General features: G+C 46.1%; 88 pseudogenes; all 88 read left to right on the top strand.

Annotated features, from left to right (window-relative positions):
- The first annotated feature begins 12 nt into the window (after positions 1 to 12).
- Positions 13 to 131, top strand: LOC140108113 (5S ribosomal RNA; annotated as a pseudogene).
- A 72-nt stretch (positions 132 to 203) lies between these two features.
- Positions 204 to 322, top strand: LOC140107898 (5S ribosomal RNA; annotated as a pseudogene).
- A 70-nt stretch (positions 323 to 392) lies between these two features.
- Positions 393 to 511, top strand: LOC140107372 (5S ribosomal RNA; annotated as a pseudogene).
- A 70-nt stretch (positions 512 to 581) lies between these two features.
- Positions 582 to 700, top strand: LOC140107650 (5S ribosomal RNA; annotated as a pseudogene).
- A 70-nt stretch (positions 701 to 770) lies between these two features.
- On the top strand, positions 771 to 889 carry LOC140107607 (5S ribosomal RNA; annotated as a pseudogene).
- Positions 890 to 961: 72 nt separating this feature from the next.
- LOC140107834 (5S ribosomal RNA) lies at positions 962 to 1,080 on the top strand (annotated as a pseudogene).
- Positions 1,081 to 1,150: 70 nt separating this feature from the next.
- LOC140107897 (5S ribosomal RNA) lies at positions 1,151 to 1,269 on the top strand (annotated as a pseudogene).
- A 70-nt stretch (positions 1,270 to 1,339) lies between these two features.
- On the top strand, positions 1,340 to 1,458 carry LOC140107890 (5S ribosomal RNA; annotated as a pseudogene).
- Positions 1,459 to 1,528: 70 nt separating this feature from the next.
- LOC140107824 (5S ribosomal RNA) lies at positions 1,529 to 1,647 on the top strand (annotated as a pseudogene).
- A 70-nt stretch (positions 1,648 to 1,717) lies between these two features.
- LOC140107878 (5S ribosomal RNA) lies at positions 1,718 to 1,836 on the top strand (annotated as a pseudogene).
- A 72-nt stretch (positions 1,837 to 1,908) lies between these two features.
- On the top strand, positions 1,909 to 2,027 carry LOC140107438 (5S ribosomal RNA; annotated as a pseudogene).
- A 72-nt stretch (positions 2,028 to 2,099) lies between these two features.
- Positions 2,100 to 2,218, top strand: LOC140107437 (5S ribosomal RNA; annotated as a pseudogene).
- A 70-nt stretch (positions 2,219 to 2,288) lies between these two features.
- On the top strand, positions 2,289 to 2,407 carry LOC140107371 (5S ribosomal RNA; annotated as a pseudogene).
- A 70-nt stretch (positions 2,408 to 2,477) lies between these two features.
- On the top strand, positions 2,478 to 2,596 carry LOC140107649 (5S ribosomal RNA; annotated as a pseudogene).
- A 70-nt stretch (positions 2,597 to 2,666) lies between these two features.
- LOC140107866 (5S ribosomal RNA) lies at positions 2,667 to 2,785 on the top strand (annotated as a pseudogene).
- Positions 2,786 to 2,857: 72 nt separating this feature from the next.
- LOC140107435 (5S ribosomal RNA) lies at positions 2,858 to 2,976 on the top strand (annotated as a pseudogene).
- A 70-nt stretch (positions 2,977 to 3,046) lies between these two features.
- On the top strand, positions 3,047 to 3,165 carry LOC140107713 (5S ribosomal RNA; annotated as a pseudogene).
- A 72-nt stretch (positions 3,166 to 3,237) lies between these two features.
- LOC140107831 (5S ribosomal RNA) lies at positions 3,238 to 3,356 on the top strand (annotated as a pseudogene).
- A 70-nt stretch (positions 3,357 to 3,426) lies between these two features.
- LOC140107558 (5S ribosomal RNA) lies at positions 3,427 to 3,545 on the top strand (annotated as a pseudogene).
- A 70-nt stretch (positions 3,546 to 3,615) lies between these two features.
- On the top strand, positions 3,616 to 3,734 carry LOC140107854 (5S ribosomal RNA; annotated as a pseudogene).
- A 70-nt stretch (positions 3,735 to 3,804) lies between these two features.
- Positions 3,805 to 3,923, top strand: LOC140107648 (5S ribosomal RNA; annotated as a pseudogene).
- A 70-nt stretch (positions 3,924 to 3,993) lies between these two features.
- LOC140107306 (5S ribosomal RNA) lies at positions 3,994 to 4,112 on the top strand (annotated as a pseudogene).
- A 263-nt stretch (positions 4,113 to 4,375) lies between these two features.
- LOC140107647 (5S ribosomal RNA) lies at positions 4,376 to 4,494 on the top strand (annotated as a pseudogene).
- A 70-nt stretch (positions 4,495 to 4,564) lies between these two features.
- On the top strand, positions 4,565 to 4,683 carry LOC140107646 (5S ribosomal RNA; annotated as a pseudogene).
- Positions 4,684 to 4,755: 72 nt separating this feature from the next.
- LOC140107766 (5S ribosomal RNA) lies at positions 4,756 to 4,874 on the top strand (annotated as a pseudogene).
- Positions 4,875 to 4,944: 70 nt separating this feature from the next.
- On the top strand, positions 4,945 to 5,063 carry LOC140107841 (5S ribosomal RNA; annotated as a pseudogene).
- Positions 5,064 to 5,133: 70 nt separating this feature from the next.
- Positions 5,134 to 5,252, top strand: LOC140107828 (5S ribosomal RNA; annotated as a pseudogene).
- A 70-nt stretch (positions 5,253 to 5,322) lies between these two features.
- On the top strand, positions 5,323 to 5,442 carry LOC140107845 (5S ribosomal RNA; annotated as a pseudogene).
- Positions 5,443 to 5,514: 72 nt separating this feature from the next.
- Positions 5,515 to 5,633, top strand: LOC140107816 (5S ribosomal RNA; annotated as a pseudogene).
- A 70-nt stretch (positions 5,634 to 5,703) lies between these two features.
- LOC140107305 (5S ribosomal RNA) lies at positions 5,704 to 5,822 on the top strand (annotated as a pseudogene).
- Positions 5,823 to 5,892: 70 nt separating this feature from the next.
- LOC140107804 (5S ribosomal RNA) lies at positions 5,893 to 6,011 on the top strand (annotated as a pseudogene).
- A 72-nt stretch (positions 6,012 to 6,083) lies between these two features.
- LOC140107792 (5S ribosomal RNA) lies at positions 6,084 to 6,202 on the top strand (annotated as a pseudogene).
- Positions 6,203 to 6,272: 70 nt separating this feature from the next.
- Positions 6,273 to 6,391, top strand: LOC140107780 (5S ribosomal RNA; annotated as a pseudogene).
- Positions 6,392 to 6,461: 70 nt separating this feature from the next.
- Positions 6,462 to 6,580, top strand: LOC140107768 (5S ribosomal RNA; annotated as a pseudogene).
- Positions 6,581 to 6,650: 70 nt separating this feature from the next.
- Positions 6,651 to 6,769, top strand: LOC140107756 (5S ribosomal RNA; annotated as a pseudogene).
- Positions 6,770 to 6,839: 70 nt separating this feature from the next.
- Positions 6,840 to 6,958, top strand: LOC140107744 (5S ribosomal RNA; annotated as a pseudogene).
- Positions 6,959 to 7,028: 70 nt separating this feature from the next.
- On the top strand, positions 7,029 to 7,147 carry LOC140107732 (5S ribosomal RNA; annotated as a pseudogene).
- Positions 7,148 to 7,217: 70 nt separating this feature from the next.
- LOC140107718 (5S ribosomal RNA) lies at positions 7,218 to 7,336 on the top strand (annotated as a pseudogene).
- A 70-nt stretch (positions 7,337 to 7,406) lies between these two features.
- Positions 7,407 to 7,525, top strand: LOC140107706 (5S ribosomal RNA; annotated as a pseudogene).
- A 72-nt stretch (positions 7,526 to 7,597) lies between these two features.
- Positions 7,598 to 7,715, top strand: LOC140107801 (5S ribosomal RNA; annotated as a pseudogene).
- Positions 7,716 to 7,785: 70 nt separating this feature from the next.
- LOC140107693 (5S ribosomal RNA) lies at positions 7,786 to 7,904 on the top strand (annotated as a pseudogene).
- Positions 7,905 to 7,974: 70 nt separating this feature from the next.
- Positions 7,975 to 8,093, top strand: LOC140107681 (5S ribosomal RNA; annotated as a pseudogene).
- A 71-nt stretch (positions 8,094 to 8,164) lies between these two features.
- On the top strand, positions 8,165 to 8,283 carry LOC140107669 (5S ribosomal RNA; annotated as a pseudogene).
- A 69-nt stretch (positions 8,284 to 8,352) lies between these two features.
- LOC140107657 (5S ribosomal RNA) lies at positions 8,353 to 8,471 on the top strand (annotated as a pseudogene).
- Positions 8,472 to 8,542: 71 nt separating this feature from the next.
- On the top strand, positions 8,543 to 8,661 carry LOC140107645 (5S ribosomal RNA; annotated as a pseudogene).
- A 263-nt stretch (positions 8,662 to 8,924) lies between these two features.
- Positions 8,925 to 9,043, top strand: LOC140107354 (5S ribosomal RNA; annotated as a pseudogene).
- Positions 9,044 to 9,305: 262 nt separating this feature from the next.
- Positions 9,306 to 9,424, top strand: LOC140107611 (5S ribosomal RNA; annotated as a pseudogene).
- A 70-nt stretch (positions 9,425 to 9,494) lies between these two features.
- Positions 9,495 to 9,613, top strand: LOC140107633 (5S ribosomal RNA; annotated as a pseudogene).
- Positions 9,614 to 9,683: 70 nt separating this feature from the next.
- On the top strand, positions 9,684 to 9,802 carry LOC140107621 (5S ribosomal RNA; annotated as a pseudogene).
- Positions 9,803 to 9,872: 70 nt separating this feature from the next.
- LOC140107609 (5S ribosomal RNA) lies at positions 9,873 to 9,991 on the top strand (annotated as a pseudogene).
- Positions 9,992 to 10,063: 72 nt separating this feature from the next.
- LOC140107595 (5S ribosomal RNA) lies at positions 10,064 to 10,182 on the top strand (annotated as a pseudogene).
- Positions 10,183 to 10,252: 70 nt separating this feature from the next.
- Positions 10,253 to 10,371, top strand: LOC140107583 (5S ribosomal RNA; annotated as a pseudogene).
- A 70-nt stretch (positions 10,372 to 10,441) lies between these two features.
- On the top strand, positions 10,442 to 10,560 carry LOC140107571 (5S ribosomal RNA; annotated as a pseudogene).
- A 70-nt stretch (positions 10,561 to 10,630) lies between these two features.
- LOC140107610 (5S ribosomal RNA) lies at positions 10,631 to 10,749 on the top strand (annotated as a pseudogene).
- Positions 10,750 to 10,819: 70 nt separating this feature from the next.
- Positions 10,820 to 10,939, top strand: LOC140107844 (5S ribosomal RNA; annotated as a pseudogene).
- Positions 10,940 to 11,010: 71 nt separating this feature from the next.
- LOC140107559 (5S ribosomal RNA) lies at positions 11,011 to 11,129 on the top strand (annotated as a pseudogene).
- Positions 11,130 to 11,199: 70 nt separating this feature from the next.
- LOC140107547 (5S ribosomal RNA) lies at positions 11,200 to 11,318 on the top strand (annotated as a pseudogene).
- Positions 11,319 to 11,388: 70 nt separating this feature from the next.
- LOC140107535 (5S ribosomal RNA) lies at positions 11,389 to 11,507 on the top strand (annotated as a pseudogene).
- A 72-nt stretch (positions 11,508 to 11,579) lies between these two features.
- On the top strand, positions 11,580 to 11,698 carry LOC140107574 (5S ribosomal RNA; annotated as a pseudogene).
- Positions 11,699 to 11,768: 70 nt separating this feature from the next.
- On the top strand, positions 11,769 to 11,887 carry LOC140107522 (5S ribosomal RNA; annotated as a pseudogene).
- Positions 11,888 to 11,958: 71 nt separating this feature from the next.
- On the top strand, positions 11,959 to 12,077 carry LOC140107510 (5S ribosomal RNA; annotated as a pseudogene).
- A 70-nt stretch (positions 12,078 to 12,147) lies between these two features.
- On the top strand, positions 12,148 to 12,266 carry LOC140107498 (5S ribosomal RNA; annotated as a pseudogene).
- A 72-nt stretch (positions 12,267 to 12,338) lies between these two features.
- LOC140107485 (5S ribosomal RNA) lies at positions 12,339 to 12,457 on the top strand (annotated as a pseudogene).
- Positions 12,458 to 12,526: 69 nt separating this feature from the next.
- Positions 12,527 to 12,645, top strand: LOC140107472 (5S ribosomal RNA; annotated as a pseudogene).
- Positions 12,646 to 12,715: 70 nt separating this feature from the next.
- On the top strand, positions 12,716 to 12,834 carry LOC140107460 (5S ribosomal RNA; annotated as a pseudogene).
- A 71-nt stretch (positions 12,835 to 12,905) lies between these two features.
- Positions 12,906 to 13,024, top strand: LOC140107448 (5S ribosomal RNA; annotated as a pseudogene).
- Positions 13,025 to 13,094: 70 nt separating this feature from the next.
- On the top strand, positions 13,095 to 13,213 carry LOC140107436 (5S ribosomal RNA; annotated as a pseudogene).
- A 69-nt stretch (positions 13,214 to 13,282) lies between these two features.
- LOC140107424 (5S ribosomal RNA) lies at positions 13,283 to 13,401 on the top strand (annotated as a pseudogene).
- A 73-nt stretch (positions 13,402 to 13,474) lies between these two features.
- LOC140107411 (5S ribosomal RNA) lies at positions 13,475 to 13,593 on the top strand (annotated as a pseudogene).
- Positions 13,594 to 13,853: 260 nt separating this feature from the next.
- Positions 13,854 to 13,972, top strand: LOC140107399 (5S ribosomal RNA; annotated as a pseudogene).
- Positions 13,973 to 14,228: 256 nt separating this feature from the next.
- On the top strand, positions 14,229 to 14,347 carry LOC140107387 (5S ribosomal RNA; annotated as a pseudogene).
- A 73-nt stretch (positions 14,348 to 14,420) lies between these two features.
- LOC140107374 (5S ribosomal RNA) lies at positions 14,421 to 14,539 on the top strand (annotated as a pseudogene).
- Positions 14,540 to 14,609: 70 nt separating this feature from the next.
- LOC140107361 (5S ribosomal RNA) lies at positions 14,610 to 14,728 on the top strand (annotated as a pseudogene).
- Positions 14,729 to 14,799: 71 nt separating this feature from the next.
- Positions 14,800 to 14,918, top strand: LOC140107348 (5S ribosomal RNA; annotated as a pseudogene).
- A 71-nt stretch (positions 14,919 to 14,989) lies between these two features.
- On the top strand, positions 14,990 to 15,109 carry LOC140107543 (5S ribosomal RNA; annotated as a pseudogene).
- A 70-nt stretch (positions 15,110 to 15,179) lies between these two features.
- Positions 15,180 to 15,298, top strand: LOC140107336 (5S ribosomal RNA; annotated as a pseudogene).
- A 72-nt stretch (positions 15,299 to 15,370) lies between these two features.
- LOC140107324 (5S ribosomal RNA) lies at positions 15,371 to 15,489 on the top strand (annotated as a pseudogene).
- Positions 15,490 to 15,559: 70 nt separating this feature from the next.
- On the top strand, positions 15,560 to 15,678 carry LOC140107312 (5S ribosomal RNA; annotated as a pseudogene).
- A 71-nt stretch (positions 15,679 to 15,749) lies between these two features.
- On the top strand, positions 15,750 to 15,868 carry LOC140107300 (5S ribosomal RNA; annotated as a pseudogene).
- Positions 15,869 to 15,938: 70 nt separating this feature from the next.
- LOC140107288 (5S ribosomal RNA) lies at positions 15,939 to 16,057 on the top strand (annotated as a pseudogene).
- Positions 16,058 to 16,129: 72 nt separating this feature from the next.
- Positions 16,130 to 16,248, top strand: LOC140107276 (5S ribosomal RNA; annotated as a pseudogene).
- A 70-nt stretch (positions 16,249 to 16,318) lies between these two features.
- LOC140107263 (5S ribosomal RNA) lies at positions 16,319 to 16,437 on the top strand (annotated as a pseudogene).
- A 71-nt stretch (positions 16,438 to 16,508) lies between these two features.
- LOC140107251 (5S ribosomal RNA) lies at positions 16,509 to 16,627 on the top strand (annotated as a pseudogene).
- Positions 16,628 to 16,697: 70 nt separating this feature from the next.
- Positions 16,698 to 16,817, top strand: LOC140107365 (5S ribosomal RNA; annotated as a pseudogene).
- Positions 16,818 to 16,887: 70 nt separating this feature from the next.
- On the top strand, positions 16,888 to 17,006 carry LOC140107239 (5S ribosomal RNA; annotated as a pseudogene).
- Positions 17,007 to 17,078: 72 nt separating this feature from the next.
- Positions 17,079 to 17,197, top strand: LOC140107226 (5S ribosomal RNA; annotated as a pseudogene).
- A 70-nt stretch (positions 17,198 to 17,267) lies between these two features.
- On the top strand, positions 17,268 to 17,386 carry LOC140107214 (5S ribosomal RNA; annotated as a pseudogene).
- Positions 17,387 to 17,457: 71 nt separating this feature from the next.
- Positions 17,458 to 17,574, top strand: LOC140107885 (5S ribosomal RNA; annotated as a pseudogene).
- Positions 17,575 to 17,784: the final 210 nt, after the last annotated feature.

Below are 17,784 nucleotides of genomic sequence, written 5' to 3'. Positions count from 1 at the left end.
TGAACAGCTGCTGTCAACGGCCATTCTAAGCTGAATGTGCCTGCTCTCGTCAGATCGCAGCAGCAATGCAGCTTAAGGCTTGGCAAGTACCAGCATGGGAGACTAGCTGGGAATCCCAAGTTCCGTTGACCTTTTTGAACCTGAAAATTGTGTTAGTTTCCCTGTCAAAGATGGTAAAAGAAGGTTCAAATTGGACAGCTGCTGTCAACGGCCATTCTAAGCTGAATGTGCCTGCTCTCGTCAGATCGCAGCAGCAATGCAGCTTAAGGCTTGGCAAGTACCAGCATGGGAGACTGGCTGGGAATCCCAAGTTCCGTTGACCTTTTTGAACCTGAAAATTGTGTTAGTTTCTCTATGAGATAGTAAAAGAAGGGTCAAATTGAACAGCTGCTGTCAGCGGCCATTCTAAGCTGAATGTGCCTGCTCTCGTCAGATCGCAGCAGCAATGCAGCTTAAGGCTTGGCAAGTACCAGCATGGGAGACTGGCTGGGAATCCCAAGTTCCGTTGACCTTTTTGAACCTGAAAAGTGTGTTACTTTCTCTATGAGATAGTAAAAGAAGGTTCAAATTGAACAGCTGCGGTCAACGGCCATTCTAAGCTGAATGTGCCTGCTCTCGTCAGATCGCAGCAGCAATGCAGCTTAAGGCTTGGCAAGTACCAGCATGGGAGACTGGCTGGGAATCCCAAGTTCCATTGACCTTTTTGAACCTGAAAATTGTGTTAGTTTCTCTATGAGATAGTAAAAGAAGGTTCAAATTGAACAGCTGCTGTCAACGGCCATTCTAAGCTGAATGTGCCTGCTCTCGTCAGATCGCTGCAGCAATGCAGCTTAAGGCTTGGCAAGTACCAGCATGGGAGACTGGCTGGGAATCCCAAGTTCCGTTGACCTTTTTGAACCTGAAAATTGTGTTAGTTTCTCTGTCAAAGATGGTAAAAGAAGGTTCAAATTGAACATCTGCTGTCAACGGCCATTCTAAGCTGAATGTGCCTGCTCTCGTCAGATTGCAGCATCAATGCAGCTTAAGGCTTGGCAAGTACCAGCATGGGAGACTGGCTGGGAATCCCAAGTTCTGTTGACCTTTTTGAACCTGAAAATTGTGTTAGTTTCTCTATGAGATAGTAAAAGAAGGTTTAAATTGAACAGCTGCTGTCAACGGCCATTCTAAGCTGAATGTGCCTGCTCTCGTCAGATCGCAGCAGCAATGCAGCTTAAGGCTTGGCAAGTACCAGCATGGGAGACTGGCTGGGAATCCCAAGTTCCGTTGACCTTTTTGAACCTGAAAATTGTGTTAGTTTATCTATGAGATAGTAAAAGAAGGTTCAAATTGAACAGCTGCTGTCAACGGCCATTCTAAGCTGAATGTGCCTGCTCTCGTCAGATCGCAGCAGCAATGCAGCTTAAGGCTTGGCAAGTACCAGCATGGGAGACTGGCTGGGAATCCCAAGTTCCGTTGACCTTTTTGAACCTGAAAATTGTGTTAGTTTCTCTATGAGATAGTAAAAGAAGGTTCAAATTGAACAGCTGCTGTCAGCGTCCATTCTAAGCTGAATGTGCCTGCTCTCGTCAGATCGCAGCAGCAATGCAGCTTAAGGCTTGGCAAGTACCAGCATGGGAGACTGGCTGGGAATCCCAAGTTCCGTTGACCTTTTTGAACCTGAAAATTGTGTTACTTTCTCTATGAGATAGTAAAAGAAGGTTCATATTAAACAGCTGCGGTCAACGGCCATTCTAAGCTGAATGTGCCTGCTCTCGTCAGATCGCAGCAGCAATGCAGCTTAAGGCTTGGCAAGTACCAGCATGGGAGACTGGCTGGGAATCCCAAGTTCCGTTGACCTTTTTGAACCTGAAAATTGTATTAGTTTCTCTGTCAAAGATGGTAAAAGAAGGTTCAAATTGAACAGCTGCTGTCAACGGCCATTCTAAGCTGAATGTGCCTGCTCTCGTCAGATCGCAGCATCAATGCAGCTTAAGGCTTGGCAAGTACCAGCATGGGAGACTGGCTGGGAATCCCAAGTTCCGTTGACCTTTTTGAACCTGAAAATTGTGTTAGTTTCTCTGTCAAAGATGGTAAAAGAAGGTTCAAATTGAACATCTGCTGTCAACGGCCATTCTAAGCTGAATGTGCCTGCTCTCGTCAGATCGCAGCATCAATGCAGCTTAAGGCTTGGCAAGTACCAGCATGGGAGACTGGCTGGGAATCCCAAGTTCCGTTGACCTTTTTGAACCTGAAAATTGTGTTAGTTTCTCTATGAGATAGTAAAAGAAGGTTCAAATTGAACAGCTGCTGTCAGCGGCCATTCTAAGCTGAATGTGCCTGCTCTCGTCAGATCGCAGCAGCAATGCAGCTTAAGGCTTGGCAAGTACCAGCATGGGAGACTGGCTGGGAATCCCAAGTTCCGTTGACCTTTTTGAACCTGAAAATTGTGTTACTTTCTCTATGAGATAGTAAAAGAAGGTTCAAATTGAACAGCTGCGGTCAACGGCCATTCTAAGCTGAATGTGCCTGCTCTCGTCAGATCGCAGCAGCAATGCAGCTTAAGGCTTGGCAAGTACCAGCATGGGAGACTGGCTGGGAATCCCAAGTTCCATTGACCTTTTTGAACCTGAAAATTGGGTTAGTTTCTCTCTGAGATAGTAAAAGAAGGTTCAAATTGAACAGCTGCTGTCAACGGCCATTCTAAGCTGAATGTGCCTGCTCTCGTCAGATCGCAGCAGCAATGCAGCTTAAGGCTTGGCAAGTACCAGCATGGGAGACTGGCTGGGAATCCCAAGTTCCGTTGACCTTTTTGAACCTGAAAATTGTGTTAGTTTCTCTGTCAAAGATGGTAAAAGAAGGTTCAAATTGAACATCTGCTGTCAACGGCCATTCTAAGCTGAATGTGCCTGCTCTCGTCAGATCGCAGCATCAATGCAGCTTAAGGCTTGGCAAGTACCAGCATGGGAGACTGGCTGGGAATCCCAAGTTCCGTTGACCTTTTTGAACCTGAAAATTGTGTTAGTTTCTCTATGAGATAGTAAAAGAAGGTTCAAATTGAACAGCTGCTGTCAACGGCCATTCTAAGCTGAATGTGCCTGCTCTCGTCAGATCGCAGCAGCAATGCAGCTTAAGGCTTGGCAAGTACCAGCATGGGAGACTGGCTGGGAATCCCAAGTTCCGTTCACCTTTTTGAACCTGAAAATTGTGTTAGTTTCTCTGTCAAAGATGGTAAAAGAAGGTTCAAATTGAACAGCTGCTGTCAACGGCCGTTCTAAGCTGAATGTGCCTGCTCTCGTCAGATTGCAGCAGCAATGCAGCTTAAGGCTTGGCAAGTACCAGCATGGGAGACTGGCTGGGAATCCCAAGTTCCGTTGACCTTTTTGAACCTGAAAATTGTGTTAGTTTCTCTATGAGATAGTAAAAGAAGGTTCAAATTGAACAGCTGCTGTCAACGGCCGTTCTAAGCTGAATGTGCCTGCTCTCGTCAGATCGCAGCAGCAATGCAGCTTAAGGCTTGGCAAGTACCAGCATGGGAGACTGGCTGGGAATCCCAAGTTCCGTTGACCTTTTTGAACCTGAAAATTGTGTTAGTTTCTCTATGAGATAGTAAAAGAAGGTTCAAATTGAACAGCTGCGGTCAACGGCCATTCTAAGCTGAATGTGCCTGCTCTCGTCAGATCGCAGCAGCAATGCAGCTTAAGGCTTGGCAAGTACCAGCATGGGAGACTGGCTGGGAATCCCAAGTTCCGTTGACCTTTTTGAACCTGAAAATTGTGTTAGTTTCTCTATGAGATAGTAAAAGAAGGTTCAAATTGAACAGCTGCTGTCAACGGCCATTCTAAGCTGAATGTGCCTGCTCTCGTCAGATCGCAGCAGCAATGCAGCTTAAGGCTTGGCAAGTACCAGCATGGGAGACTGGCTGGGAATCCCAAGTTCCATTGACCTTTTTGAACCTGAAAATTGTGTTAGTTTCTCTATGAGATAGTAAAAGAAGGTTCAAATTGAACAGCTGCTGTCAACGGCCATTCTAAGCTGAATGTGCCTGCTCTCGTCAGATCGCAGCAGCAATGCAGCTTAAGGCTTGGCAAGTACCAGCATGGGAGACTGGCTGGGAATCCCAAGTTCTGTTGACCTTTTTGAACCTGAAAATTGTGTTAGTTTCTCTGTCAAAGATGGTAAAAGAAGGTTCAAATTGAACAGCTGCTGTCAACGGCCATTCTAAGCTGAATGTGCCTGCTCTCGTCAAATCACAGCATCAATGCAGCTTAAGGCTTGGCAAGTACCAGCATGGGAGACTGGCTGGGAATCCCAAGTTCCGTTGACCTTTTTGAACCTGAAAATTGTGTTAGTTTCTCTGTCAAAGATGGTAAAAGAAGGTTCAAATTGAACAGCTGCTGTCAACGGCCATTCTAAGCTGAATGTGCCTGCTCTCGTCAGATCGCAGCAGCAATGCAGCTTAAGGCTTGGCAAGTACCAGCATGGGAGACTGGCTGGGAATCCCAAGTTCCATTGACCTTTTTGAACCTGAAAATTGTGTTAGTTTCTCTATGAGATAGTAAAAGAAGGTTCAAATTGAACAGCTGCTGTCAACGGCCATTCTAAGCTGAATGTGCCTGCTCTCGTCAGATCGCAGCAGCAATGCAGCTTAAGGCTTGGCAAGTACCAGCATGGGAGACTGGCTGGGAATCCCAAGTTCCATTGACCTTTTTGAACCTGAAAATTGTGTTAGTTTCTCTGTCAAAGATGGTAAAAGAAGGTTCAAATTGAACATCTGCTGTCAACGGCCATTCTAAGCTGAATGTGCCTGCTCTCGTCAGATCGCAGCATCAATGCAGCTTAAGGCTTGGCAAGTACAAGCATGGGAGACTGGCTGGGAATCCCAAGTTCCGTTGACCTTTTTGAACCTGAAAATTGTGTTAGTTTCTCTATGAGATAGTAAAAGAAGGTTCAAATTGAACAGCTGCGGTCAACGGCCATTCTAAGCTGAATGTGCCTGCTCTCGTCAGATCGCAGCAGCAATGCAGCTTAAGGCTTGGCAAGTACCAGCATGGGAGACTGGCTGGGAATCCCAAGTTCCGTTGACCTTTTTGAACCTGAAAATTGTGTTAGTTTCTCTATGAGATAGTAAAAGAAGGTTCAAATTGAACAGCTGCGGTCAACGGCCATTCTAAGCTGAATGTGCCTGCTCTCGTCAGATCGCAGCAGCAATGCAGCTTAAGGCTTGGCAAGTACCAGCATGGGAGACTGGCTGGGAATCCCAAGTTCCGTTGACCTTTTTGAACCTGAAAATTGTGTTAGTTTCTCTATGAGATAGTAAAAGAAGGTTCAAATTGAACAGCTGCTGTCAACGGCCATTCTAAGCTGAATGTGCCTGCTCTCGTCAGATCGCAGCAGCAATGCAGCTTAAGGCTTGGCAAGTACCAGCATGGGGAGACTGGCTGGGAATCCCAAGTTCCGTTGACCTTTTTGAACCTGAAAATTGTGTTAGTTTCCCTGTCAAAGATGGTAAAAGAAGGTTCAAATTGGACAGCTGCTGTCAACGGCCATTCTAAGCTGAATGTGCCTGCTCTCGTCAGATCGCAGCAGCAATGCAGCTTAAGGCTTGGCAAGTACCAGCATGGGAGACTGGCTGGGAATCCCAAGTTCCGTTGACCTTTTTGAACCTGAAAATTGTGTTAGTTTCTCTATGAGATAGTAAAAGAAGGTTCAAATTGAACAGCTGCTGTCAACGGCCATTCTAAGCTGAATGTGCCTGCTCTCGTCAGATCGCAGCAGCAATGCAGCTTAAGGCTTGGCAAGTACCAGCATGGGAGACTGGCTGGGAATCCCAAGTTCTGTTGACCTTTTTGAACCTGAAAATTGTGTTAGTTTCTCTATGAGATAGTAAAAGAAGGTTCAAATTGAACAGCTGCTGTCAACGGCCATTCTAAGCTGAATGTGCCTGCTCTCGTCAGATCGCAGCAGCAATGCAGCTTAAGGCTTGGCAAGTACCAGCATGGGAGACTGGCTGGGAATCCCAAGTTCCGTTGACCTTTTTGAACCTGAAAATTGTGTTAGTTTCTCTGTCAAAGATGGTAAAAGAAGGTTCAAATTGAACAGCTGCTGTCAACGGCCATTCTAAGCTGAATGTGCCTGCTCTCGTCAGATCGCAGCAGCAATGCAGCTTAAGGCTTGGCAAGTACCAGCATGGGAGACTGGCTGGGAATCCCAAGTTCCGTTGACCTTTTTGAACCTGAAAATTGTGTTAGTTTCTCTATGAGATAGTAAAAGAAGGTTCAAATTGAACAGCTGCTGTCAACGGCCATTCTAAGCTGAATGTGCCTGCTCTCGTCAGATCGCAGCAGCAATGCAGCTTAAGGCTTGGCAAGTACCAGCATGGGAGACTGGCTGGGAATCCCAAGTTCCGTTGACCTTTTTGAACCTGAAAATTGTGTTAGTTTCTCTATGAGATAGTAAAAGAAGGTTCAAATTGAACAGCTGCTGTCAACGGCCATTCTAAGCTGAATGTGCCTGCTCTCGTCAGATCGCAGCAGCAATGCAGCTTAAGGCTTGGCAAGTACCAGCATGGGAGACTGGCTGGGAATCCCAAGTTCCGTTGACCTTTTTGAACCTGAAAATTGTGTTAGTTTCTCTATGAGATAGTAAAAGAAGGTTCAAATTGAACAGCTGCTGTCAACGGCCATTCTAAGCTGAATGTGCCTGCTCTCGTCAGATCGCAGCAGCAATGCAGCTTAAGGCTTGGCAAGTACCAGCATGGGAGACTGGCTGGGAATCCCAAGTTCCGTTGACCTTTTTGAACCTGAAAATTGTGTTAGTTTCTCTATGAGATAGTAAAAGAAGGTTCAAATTGAACAGCTGCTGTCAACGGCCATTCTAAGCTGAATGTGCCTGCTCTCGTCAGATCGCAGCAGCAATGCAGCTTAAGGCTTGGCAAGTACCAGCATGGGAGACTGGCTGGGAATCCCAAGTTCCGTTGACCTTTTTGAACCTGAAAATTGTGTTAGTTTCTCTATGAGATAGTAAAAGAAGGTTCAAATTGAACAGCTGCTGTCAACGGCCATTCTAAGCTGAATGTGCCTGCTCTCGTCAGATCGCAGCAGCAATGCAGCTTAAGGCTTGGCAAGTACCAGCATGGGAGACTGGCTGGGAATCCCAAGTTCCGTTGACCTTTTTGAACCTGAAAATTGTGTTAGTTTCTCTATGAGATAGTAAAAGAAGGTTCAAATTGAACAGCTGCTGTCAACGGCCATTCTAAGCTGAATGTGCCTGCTCTCGTCAGATCGCAGCAGCAATGCAGCTTAAGGCTTGGCAAGTACCAGCATGGGAGACTGGCTGGGAATCCCAAGTTCCGTTGACCTTTTTGAACCTGAAAATTGTGTTAGTTTCTCTATGAGATAGTAAAAGAAGGTTCAAATTGAACAGCTGCTGTCAACGGCCATTCTAAGCTGAATGTGCCTGCTCTCGTCAGATCGCAGCAGCAATGCAGCTTAAGGCTTGGCAAGTACCAGCATGGGAGACTGGCTGGGAATCCCAAGTTCCGTTGACCTTTTTGAACCTGAAAATTGTGTTAGTTTCTCTGTCAAAGATGGTAAAAGAAGGTTCAAATTGAACAGCTGCTGTCAACGGCCATTCTAAGCTGAATGTGCCTGCTCTCGTCAGATCGCAGCAGCAATGCAGCTTAAGGCTTGGCAAGTACCAGCATGGAGACTGGCTGGGAATCCCAAGTTCCGTTGACCTTTTTGAACCTGAAAATTGTGTTAGTTTCTCTATGAGATAGTAAAAGAAGGTTCAAATTGAACAGCTGCTGTCAACGGCCATTCTAAGCTGAATGTGCCTGCTCTCGTCAGATCGCAGCAGCAATGCAGCTTAAGGCTTGGCAAGTACCAGCATGGGAGACTGGCTGGGAATCCCAAGTTCCGTTGACCTTTTTGAACCTGAAAATTGTGTTAGTTTCTCTATGAGATAGTAAAAGAAGGTTCAAATTGAACAGCTGCTGTCAACGGCCATTCTAAGCTGAATGTGCCTGCTCTCGTCAGATCGCAGCAGCAATGCAGCTTAAGGCTTGGCAAGTACCAGCATGGGAGACTGGCTGGGAATCCCAAGTTCCGTTGACCTTTTTGAACCTGAAAATTGTGTTAGTTTCCCTGTCAAAGATGGTAAAAGAAGGTTCAAATGAACAGCTGCTGTCAACGGCCATTCTAAGCTGAATGTGCCTGCTCTCGTCAGATCGCAGCAGCAATGCAGCTTAAGGCTTGGCAAGTACCAGCATGGGAGACTGGCTGGGAATCCCAAGTTCCGTTGACCTTTTGAACCTGAAAATTGTGTTAGTTTCTCTATGAGATAGTAAAAGAAGGTTCAAATTGAACAGCTGCTGTCAACGGCCATTCTAAGCTGAATGTGCCTGCTCTCGTCAGATCGCAGCAGCAATGCAGCTTAAGGCTTGGCAAGTACCAGCATGGGAGACTGGCTGGGAATCCCAAGTTCCGTTGACCTTTTTGAACCTGAAAATTGTGTTAGTTTCTCTGTAAAGATGGTAAAAGAAGGTTCAAATTGAACAGCTGCTGTCAACGGCCATTCTAAGCTGAATGTGCCTGCTCTCGTCAGATCGCAGCAGCAATGCAGCTTAAGGCTTGGCAAGTACCAGCATGGGAGACTGGCTGGGAATCCCAAGTTCCGTTGACCTTTTTGAACCTGAAAATTGTGTTAGTTTCTCTGTCAAAGATGGTAAAAGAAGGTTCAAATTGAACAGCTGCTGTCAACGGCCATTCTAAGCTGAATGTGCCTGCTCTCGTCAAATCACAGCATCAATGCAGCTTAAGGCTTGGCAAGTACCAGCATGGGAGACTGGCTGGGAATCCCAAGTTCCGTTGACCTTTTTGAACCTGAAAATTGTGTTAGTTTCTCTGTCAAAGATGGTAAAAGAAGGTTCAAATTGAACAGCTGCTGTCAACGGCCATTCTAAGCTGAATGTGCCTGCTCTCGTCAGATCGCAGCAGCAATGCAGCTTAAGGCTTGGCAAGTACCAGCATGGGAGACTGGTTGGGAATCCCAAGTTCCGTTGACCTTTTTGAACCTGAAAATTGTGTTAGTTTCTCTATGAGATAGTAAAAGAAGGTTCAAATTGAACAGCTGCTGTCAACGGCCATTCTAAGCTGAATGTGCCTGCTCTCGTCAGATCGCAGCAGCAATGCAGCTTAAGGCTTGGCAAGTACCAGCATGGGAGACTGGCTGGGAATCCCAAGTTCCAGTTGACCTTTTTGAACCTGAAAATTGTGTTAGTTTCTCTATCAAAGATGGTAAAAGAAGGTTCAAATTGAACATCTGCTGTCAACGGCCATTCTAAGCTGAATGTGCCTGCTCTCGTCAGATCGCAGCAGCAATGCAGCTTAAGGCTTGGCAAGTACAAGCATGGGAGACTGGCTGGGAATCCCAAGTTCCGTTGACCTTTTTGAACCTGAAAATTGTGTTAGTTTCTCTATGAGATAGTAAAAGAAGGTTCAAATTGAACAGCTGCTGTCAACGGCCATTCTAAGCTGAATGTGCCTGCTCTCGTCAGATCGCAGCAGCAATGCAGCTTAAGGCTTGGCAAGTACCAGCATGGGAGACTGGCTGGGAATCCCAAGTTCCGTTGACCTTTTTGAACCTGAAAATTGTGTTAGTTTCTCTATGAGATAGTAAAAGAAGGTTCAAATTGAACAGCTGCTGTCAACGGCCATTCTAAGCTGAATGTGCCTGCTCTCGTCAGATCGCAGCAGCAATGCAGCTTAAGGCTTGGCAAGTACCAGCATGGGAGACTGGCTGGGAATCCCAAGTTCCGTTGACCTTTTTGAACCTGAAAATTGTGTTAGTTTCTCTATGAGATAGTAAAAGAAGGTTCAAATTGAACAGCTGCTGTCAACGGCCATTCTAAGCTGAATGTGCCTGCTCTCGTCAGATCGCAGCAGCAATGCAGCTTAAGGCTTGGCAAGTACCAGCATGGGAGACTGGCTGGGAATCCCAAGTTCCGTTGACCTTTTTGAACCTGAAAATTGTATTAGTTTCTCTGTCAAAGATGGTAAAAGAAGGTTCAAATTGAACAGCTGCTGTCAACGGCCATTCTAAGCTGAATGTGCCTGCTCTCGTCAGATCGCAGCAGCAATGCAGCTTAAGGCTTGGCAAGTACCAGCATGGGAGACTGGCTGGGAATCCCAAGTTCCGTTGACCTTTTTGAACCTGAAAATTGTGTTAGTTTCTCTATGAGATAGTAAAAGAAGGTTCAAATTGAACAGCTGCTGTCAACGGCCATTCTAAGCTGAATGTGCCTGCTCTCGTCAGATCGCAGCAGCAATGCAGCTTAAGGCTTGGCAAGTACCAGCATGGGAGACTGGCTGGGAATCCCAAGTTCCGTTGACCTTTTTGAACCTGAAAATTGTGTTAGTTTCTCTATGAGATAGTAAAAGAAGGTTCAAATTGAACAGCTGCTGTCAACGGCCATTCTAAGCTGAATGTGCCTGCTCTCGTCAGATCGCAGCAGCAATGCAGCTTAAGGCTTGGCAAGTACCAGCATGGGAGACTGGCTGGGAATCCCAAGTTCCGTTGACCTTTTTGAACCTGAAAATTGTGTTAGTTTCTCTATGAGATAGTAAAAGAAGGTTCAAATTGAACAGCTGCTGTCAACGGCCATTCTAAGCTGAATGTGCCTGCTCTCGTCAGATCGCAGCAGCAATGCAGCTTAAGGCTTGGCAAGTACAAGCATGGGAGACTGGCTGGGAATCCCAAGTTCCGTTGACCTTTTTGAACCTGAAAATTGTGTTAGTTTCTCTATGAGATAGTAAAAGAAGGTTCAAATTGAACAGCTGCTGTCAACGGCCATTCTAAGCTGAATGTGCCTGCTCTCGTCAGATCGCAGCAGCAATGCAGCTTAAGGCTTGGCAAGTACCAGCATGGGGAGACTGGCTGGGAATCCCAAGTTCCGTTGACCTTTTTTGAACCTGAAAATTGTGTTAGTTTCTCTATGAGATAGTAAAAGAAGGTTCAAATTGAACAGCTGCGGTCAACGGCCATTCTAAGCTGAATGTGCCTGCTCTCGTCAGATCGCAGCAGCAATGCAGCTTAAGGCTTGGCAAGTACCAGCATGGGAGACTGGCTGGGAATCCCAAGTTCCGTTGACCTTTTTGAACCTGAAAATTGTGTTAGTTTCTCTATGAGATAGTAAAAGAAGGTTCAAATTGAACAGCTGCGGTCAACGGCCATTCTAAGCTGAATGTGCCTGCTCTCGTCAGATCGCAGCAGCAATGCAGCTTAAGGCTTGGCAAGTACCAGCATGGGAGACTGGCTGGGAATCCCAAGTTCCGTTGACCTTTTTGAACCTGAAAATTGTGTTAGTTTCTCTATGAGATAGTAAAAGAAGGTTCAAATTGAACAGCTGCTGTCAACGGCCATTCTAAGCTGAATGTGCCTGCTCTCGTCAGATCGCAGCAGCAATGCAGCTTAAGGCTTGGCAAGTACCAGCATGGGAGACTGGCTGGGAATCCCAAGTTCCGTTGACCTTTTTGAACCTGAAAATTGTATTAGTTTCTCTGTCAAAGATGGTAAAAGAAGGTTCAAATTGAACAGCTGCTGTCAACGGCCATTCTAAGCTGAATGTGCCTGCTCTCGTCAGATCGCAGCAGCAATGCAGCTTAAGGCTTGGCAAGTACCAGCAAGGGAGACTGGCTGGGAATCCCAAGTTCCGTTGACCTTTTTGAACCTGAAAATTGTGTTAGTTTCTCTATGAGATAGTAAAAGAAGGTTCAAATTGAACAGCTGCTGTCAACGGCCATTCTAAGCTGAATGTGCCTGCTCTCGTCAGATCGCAGCAGCAATGCAGCTTAAGGCTTGGCAAGTACCAGCATGGGAGACTGGCTGGGAATCCCAAGTTCCGTTGACCATTTTTGAACCTGAAAATTGTGTTAGTTTCTCTATGACATAGTAAAAGAAGGTTCAAATTGAACAGCTGCGGTCAACGGCCATTCTAAGCTGAATGTGCCTGCTCTCGTCAGATCGCAGCAGCAATGCAGCTTAAGGCTTGGCAAGTACCAGCATGGGAGACTGGCTGGGAATCCCAAGTTCCGTTGACCTTTTTGAACCTGAAAATTGTGTTAGTTTCTCTATGAGATAGTAAAAGAAGGTTCAAATTGAACAGCTGCTGTCAACGGCCATTCTAAGCTGAATGTGCCTGCTCTCGTCAGATCGCAGCAGCAATGCAGCTTAAGGCTTGGCAAGTACCAGCATGGGAGACTGGCTGGGAATCCCAAGTTCCGTTGACCTTTTTGAACCTGAAAATTGTGTTAGTTTCTCTATAAGAGATGGTAAAAGAAGGTTCAAATTGAACAGCTGCTGTCAACGGCCATTCTAAGCTGAATGTGCCTGCTCTCGTCAGATCGCAGCAGCAATGCAGCTTAAGGCTTGGCAAGTACCAGCATGGGAGACTGGCTGGGAATCCCAAGTTCCGTTGACCTTTTTGAACCTGAAATTGTGTTAGTTTCTCTATGAGATAGTAAAAGAAGGTTCAAATTGAACAGCTGCGGTCAACGGCCATTCTAAGCTGAATGTGCCTGCTCTCGTCAGATCGCAGCAGCAATGCAGCTTAAGGCTTGGCAAGTACCAGCATGGGAGACTGGCTGGGAATCCCAAGTTCCGTTGACCTTTTTGAACCTGAAAATTGTGTTAGTTTCTCTATGAGATAGTAAAAGAAGGTTCAAATTGAACAGCTGCTGTCAACGGCCATTCTAAGCTGAATGTGCCTGCTCTCGTCAGATCGCAGCAGCAATGCAGCTTAAGGCTTGGCAAGTACCAGCATGGGAGACTGGCTGGGAATCCCAAGTTCCGTTGACCTTTTTGAACCTGAAAATTGTGTTAGTTTCTCTTCAGAGATAGTAAAAGAAGGTTCAAATTGAACAGCTGCTGTCAACGGCCATTCTAAGCTGAATGTGCCTGCTCTCGTCAGATCGCAGCAGCAATGCAGCTTAAGGCTTGGCAAGTACCAGCATGGGAGACTGGCTGGGAATCCCAAGTTCCGTTGACCTTTTTGAACCTGAAAATTGTGTTAGTTTCTCTATGAGATAGTAAAAGAAGGTTCAAATTGAACAGCTGCGGTCAACGGCCATTCTAAGCTGAATGTGCCTGCTCTCGTCAGATCGCAGCAGCAATGCAGCTTAAGGCTTGGCAAGTACCAGCATGGGAGACTGGCTGGGAATCCCAAGTTCCGTTGACCTTTTTGAACCTGAAAATTGTGTTAGTTTCTTATGAGATAGTAAAAGAAGGTTCAAATTGAACAGCTGCTGTCAACGGCCATTCTAAGCTGAATGTGCCTGCTCTCGTCAGATCGCAGCAGCAATGCAGCTTAAGGCTTGGCAAGTACCAGCATGGGAGACTGGCTGGGAATCCCAAGTTCCGTTGACCTTTTTGAACCTGAAAATTGTGTTAGTTTCTCTGTCAAAGATGGTAAAAGAAGGTTCAAATTGAAACAGCTGCTGTCAACGGCCATTCTAAGCTGAATGTGCCTGCTCTCGTCAGATCGCAGCAGCAATGCAGCTTAAGGCTTGGCAAGTACCAGCATGGGAGACTGGCTGGGAATCCCAAGTTCCGTTGACCTTTTTGAACCTGAAAATTGTGTTAGTTTCTCTGTAAAAGATGGTAAAAGAAGGTTCAAATTGAACAGCTGCTGTCAACGGCCATTCTAAGCTGAATGTGCCTGCTCTCGTCAGATCGCAGCATCAATGCAGCTTAAGGCTTGGCAAGTACCAGCATGGGAGACTGGCTGGGAATCCCAAGTTCCGTGACCTTTTTGAACCTGAAAATTGTGTTAGTTTCTCTAGAAGATAGTAAAAGAAGGTTCAAATTGAACAGCTGCTGTCAACGGCCATTCTAAGCTGAATGTGCCTGCTCTCGTCAGATCGCAGCAGCAATGCAGCTTAAGGCTTGGCAAGTACCAGCATGGGAGACTGGCTGGGAATCCCAAGTTCCGTTGACCTTTTTGAACCTGAAAATTGTGTTAGGTTTCTCTATGAGATAGTAAAAGAAGGTTCAAATTGAACAGCTGCTGTCAACGGCCATTTCTAAGCTGAATGTGCCTGCTCTCGTCAGATCGCAGCAGCAATGCAGCTTAAGGCTTGGCAAGTACCAGCATGGAGACTGGCTGGGAATCCCAAGTTCCGTTGACCTTTTTGAACCTGAAAATGTGTTAGTTCTCTATAGATGGTAAAAGAAGTTCAAATTGAACAGCTGCTGTCAACGGCCATTCTAAGCTGAATGTGCCTGCTCTCGTCAGATCGCAGCAGCAATGCAGCTTAAGGCTTGGCAAGTACCAGCATGGGAGACTGGCTGGGAATCCCAAGTTCCGTTGACCTTTTTGAACCTGAAAATTGTGTTAGTTTCTCTGTCAAAGATAGGTAAAAGAAGGTTCAAATTGAACAGCTGCTGTCAACGGCCATTCTAAGCTGAATGTGCCTGCTCTCGTCAGATCGCAGCAGCAATGCAGCTTAAGGCTTGGCAAGTACCAGCATGGGAGACTGGCTGGGAATCCCAAGTTCCGTTGACCTTTTTGAACCTGAAAATTGTGTTAGTTTCTCTATGAGATAGTAAAAGAAGGTTCAAATTGAACAGCTGCGGTCAACGGCCATTCTAAGCTGAATGTGCCTGCTCTCGTCAGATCGCAGCAGCAATGCAGCTTAAGGCTTGGCAAGTACCAGCATGGGAGACTGGCTGGGAATCCCAAGTTCCGTTGACCTTTTTTGAACCTGAAAATTGTGTTAGTTTCTCTCATGAGATAGTAAAAGAAGGTTCAATTGAACAGCTGCTGTCAACGGCCATTCTAAGCTGAATGTGCCTGCTCTCGTCAGATCGCAGCAGCAATGCAGCTTAAGGCTTGGCAAGTACCAGCATGGGAGACTGGCTGGGAATCCCAAGTTCCGTTGACCTTTTTGAACCTGAAAAATTGTGTTAGTTTCTCTATGAGATAGTAAAAGAAGGTTCAAATTGAACAGCTGCTGTCAACGGCCATTCTAAGCTGAATGTGCCTGCTCTCGTCAGATCGCAGCAGCAATGCAGCTTAAGGCTTGGCAAGTACCAGCATGGGAGACCTGGCTGGGAATCCCAAGTTCCGTTGACCTTTTTGAACCTGAAAATTGTGTTAGTTTCTCTATGAGATAGTAAAAGAAGGTTCAAATTGAACAGCTGCTGTCAACGGCCATTCTAAGCTGAATGTGCCTGCTCTCGTCAGATCGCAGCAGCAATGCAGCTTAAGGCTTGGCAAGTACCAGCATGGGAGACTGGCTGGGAATCCCAAGTTCCGTTGACCTTTTTGAACCTGAAAATTGTGTTAGTTTCTCTGTCAAAGATAGTAAAAGAAGGTTCAAATTGAACAGCTGCTGTCAACGGCCATTCTAAGCTGAATGTGCCTGCTCTCGTCAGATCGCAGCAGCAATGCAGCTTAAGGCTTGGCAAGTACCAGCATGGGAGACTGGCTGGGAATCCCAAGTTCCGTTGACCTTTTTGAACCTGAAAATTGTGTTAGTTTCTCTATGAGATAGTAAAAGAAGGTTCAAATTGAACAGCTGCTGTCAACGGCCATTCTAAGCTGAATGTGCCTGCTCTCGTCAGATCGCAGCAGCAATGCAGCTTAAGGCTTGGCAAGTACCAGCATGGGAGACTGGCTGGGAATCCCAAGTTCCGTTGACCTTTTTGAACCTGAAAATTGTGTTAGTTTCTCTGTATAGATAGTAAAAGAAGGTTCAAATTGAACAGCTGCTGTCAACGGCCATTCTAAGCTGAATGTGCCTGCTCTCGTCAGATCGCAGCAGCAATGCAGCTTAAGGCTTGGCAAGTACCAGCATGGGAGACTGGCTGGGAATCCCAAGTTCCGTTGACCTTTTTGAACCTGAAAATTGTGTTAGTTTCTCTATGAGATAGTAAAAGAAGGTTCAAATTGAACAGCTGCTGTCAACGGCCATTCTAAGCTGAATGTGCCTGCTCTCGTCAGATCGCAGCAGCAATGCAGCTTAAGGCTTGGCAAGTACCAGCATGGGAGACTGGCTGGGAATCCCAAGTTCCGTTGACCTTTTTGAACCTGAAAATTGTGTTAGTTTCTCTGTCAAAGATGGTAAAAGAAGGTTCAAATTGAACAGCTGCTGTCAACGGCCATTCTAAGCTGAATGTGCCTGCTCTCGTCAGATCGCAGCAGCAATGCAGCTTAAGGCTTGGCAAGTACCAGCATGGGAGACTGGCTGGGAATCCCAAGTTCCGTTGACCTTTTTGAACCTGAAAATTGTGTTAGTTTCTCTATGAGATAGTAAAAGAAGGTTCAAATTGAACAGCTGCTGTCAACGGCCATTCTAAGCTGAATGTGCCTGCTCTCGTCAGATCGCAGCAGCAATGCAGCTTAAGGCTTGGCAAGTACCAGCATGGGAGACTGGCTGGGAATCCCAAGTTCCGTTGACCTTTTTGAACCTGAAAATTGTGTTAGTTTCTCTCAAGACTAGGTAAAAGAAGGTTCAAATTGAACAGCTGCTGTCAACGGCCATTCTAAGCTGAATGTGCCTGCTCTCGTCAGATCGCAGCAGCAATGCAGCTTAAGGCTTGGCAAGTACCAGCATGGGAGACTGGCTGGGAATCCCAAGTTCCGTTGACCTTTTTGAACCTGAAAATTGTGTTAGTTTCTCTATCAGATAGTAAAAGAAGGTTCAAATTGAACAGCTGCTGTCAACGGCCATTCTAAGCTGAATGTGCCTGCTCTCGTCAGATCGCAGCAGCAATGCAGCTTAAGGCTTGGCAAGTACCAGCATGGGAGACTGGCTGGGAATCCCAAGTTCCCGTTGACCTTTTTGAACCTGAAAATTGTGTTAGTTTCTCTATGAGATAGTAAAAGAAGGTTCAAATTGAACAGCTGCTGTCAACGGCCATTCTAAGCTGAATGTGCCTGCTCTCGTCAGATCGCAGCAGCAATGCAGCTTAAGGCTTGGCAAGTACCAGCATGGGAGACTGGCTGGGAATCCCAAGTTCCGTTGACCTTTTTGAACCTGAAAATTGTGATTAGTTTCTCTGTCAAGATGGTAAAAGAAGGTTCAAATTGAACAGCTGCTGTCAACGGCCATTCTAAGCTGAATGTGCCTGCTCTCGTCAGATCGCAGCAGCAATGCAGCTTAAGGCTTGGCAAGTACCAGCATGGGAGACTGGCTGGGAATCCCAAGTTCCGTTGACCTTTTTGAACCTGAAAATTGTGTTAGTTTCTCTATGAGATAGTAAAAGAAGGTTCAAATTGAACAGCTGCTGTCAACGGCCATTCTAAGCTGAATGTGCCTGCTCTCGTCAGATCGCAGCAGCAATGCAGCTTAAGGCTTGGCAAGTACCAGCATGGGAGACTGGCTGGGAATCCCAAGTTCCGTTGACCTTTTTGAACCTGAAAATTGTGTTAGTTTCTCTACAGAGATAGTAAAAGAAGGTTCAAATTGAACAGCTGCTGTCAACGGCCATTCTAAGCTGAATGTGCCTGCTCTCGTCAGATGCAGCAGCAATGCAGCTTAAGGCTTGGCAAGTACCAGCATGGGAGACTGGCTGGGAATCCAAGTTCCGTTGACCTTTTTGAACCTGAAAATTGTGTTAGTTTCTCTATGAGATAGTAAAAGAAGGTTCAAATTGAACAGCTGCTGTCAACGGCCATTCTAAGCTGAATGTGCCTGCTCTCGTCAGATCGCAGCAATGCGCTTAAGGCTTGGCAAGTACCAGCATGGGAGACGGCTGGGAATCCCAAGTTCCGTTGACCTTTTTGAACCTGAAAATTGTGTTAGT

This window comes from Engystomops pustulosus, unplaced genomic scaffold, assembly GCF_040894005.1.
Source record: "Engystomops pustulosus unplaced genomic scaffold, aEngPut4.maternal MAT_SCAFFOLD_121, whole genome shotgun sequence".
In the NCBI taxonomy this organism is placed as follows: domain Eukaryota; kingdom Metazoa; phylum Chordata; class Amphibia; order Anura; family Leptodactylidae; genus Engystomops; species Engystomops pustulosus.
The sequence above is the reverse complement of the archived record's forward strand: the minus strand, read 5'-3'. Positions and strand labels throughout refer to the sequence as shown.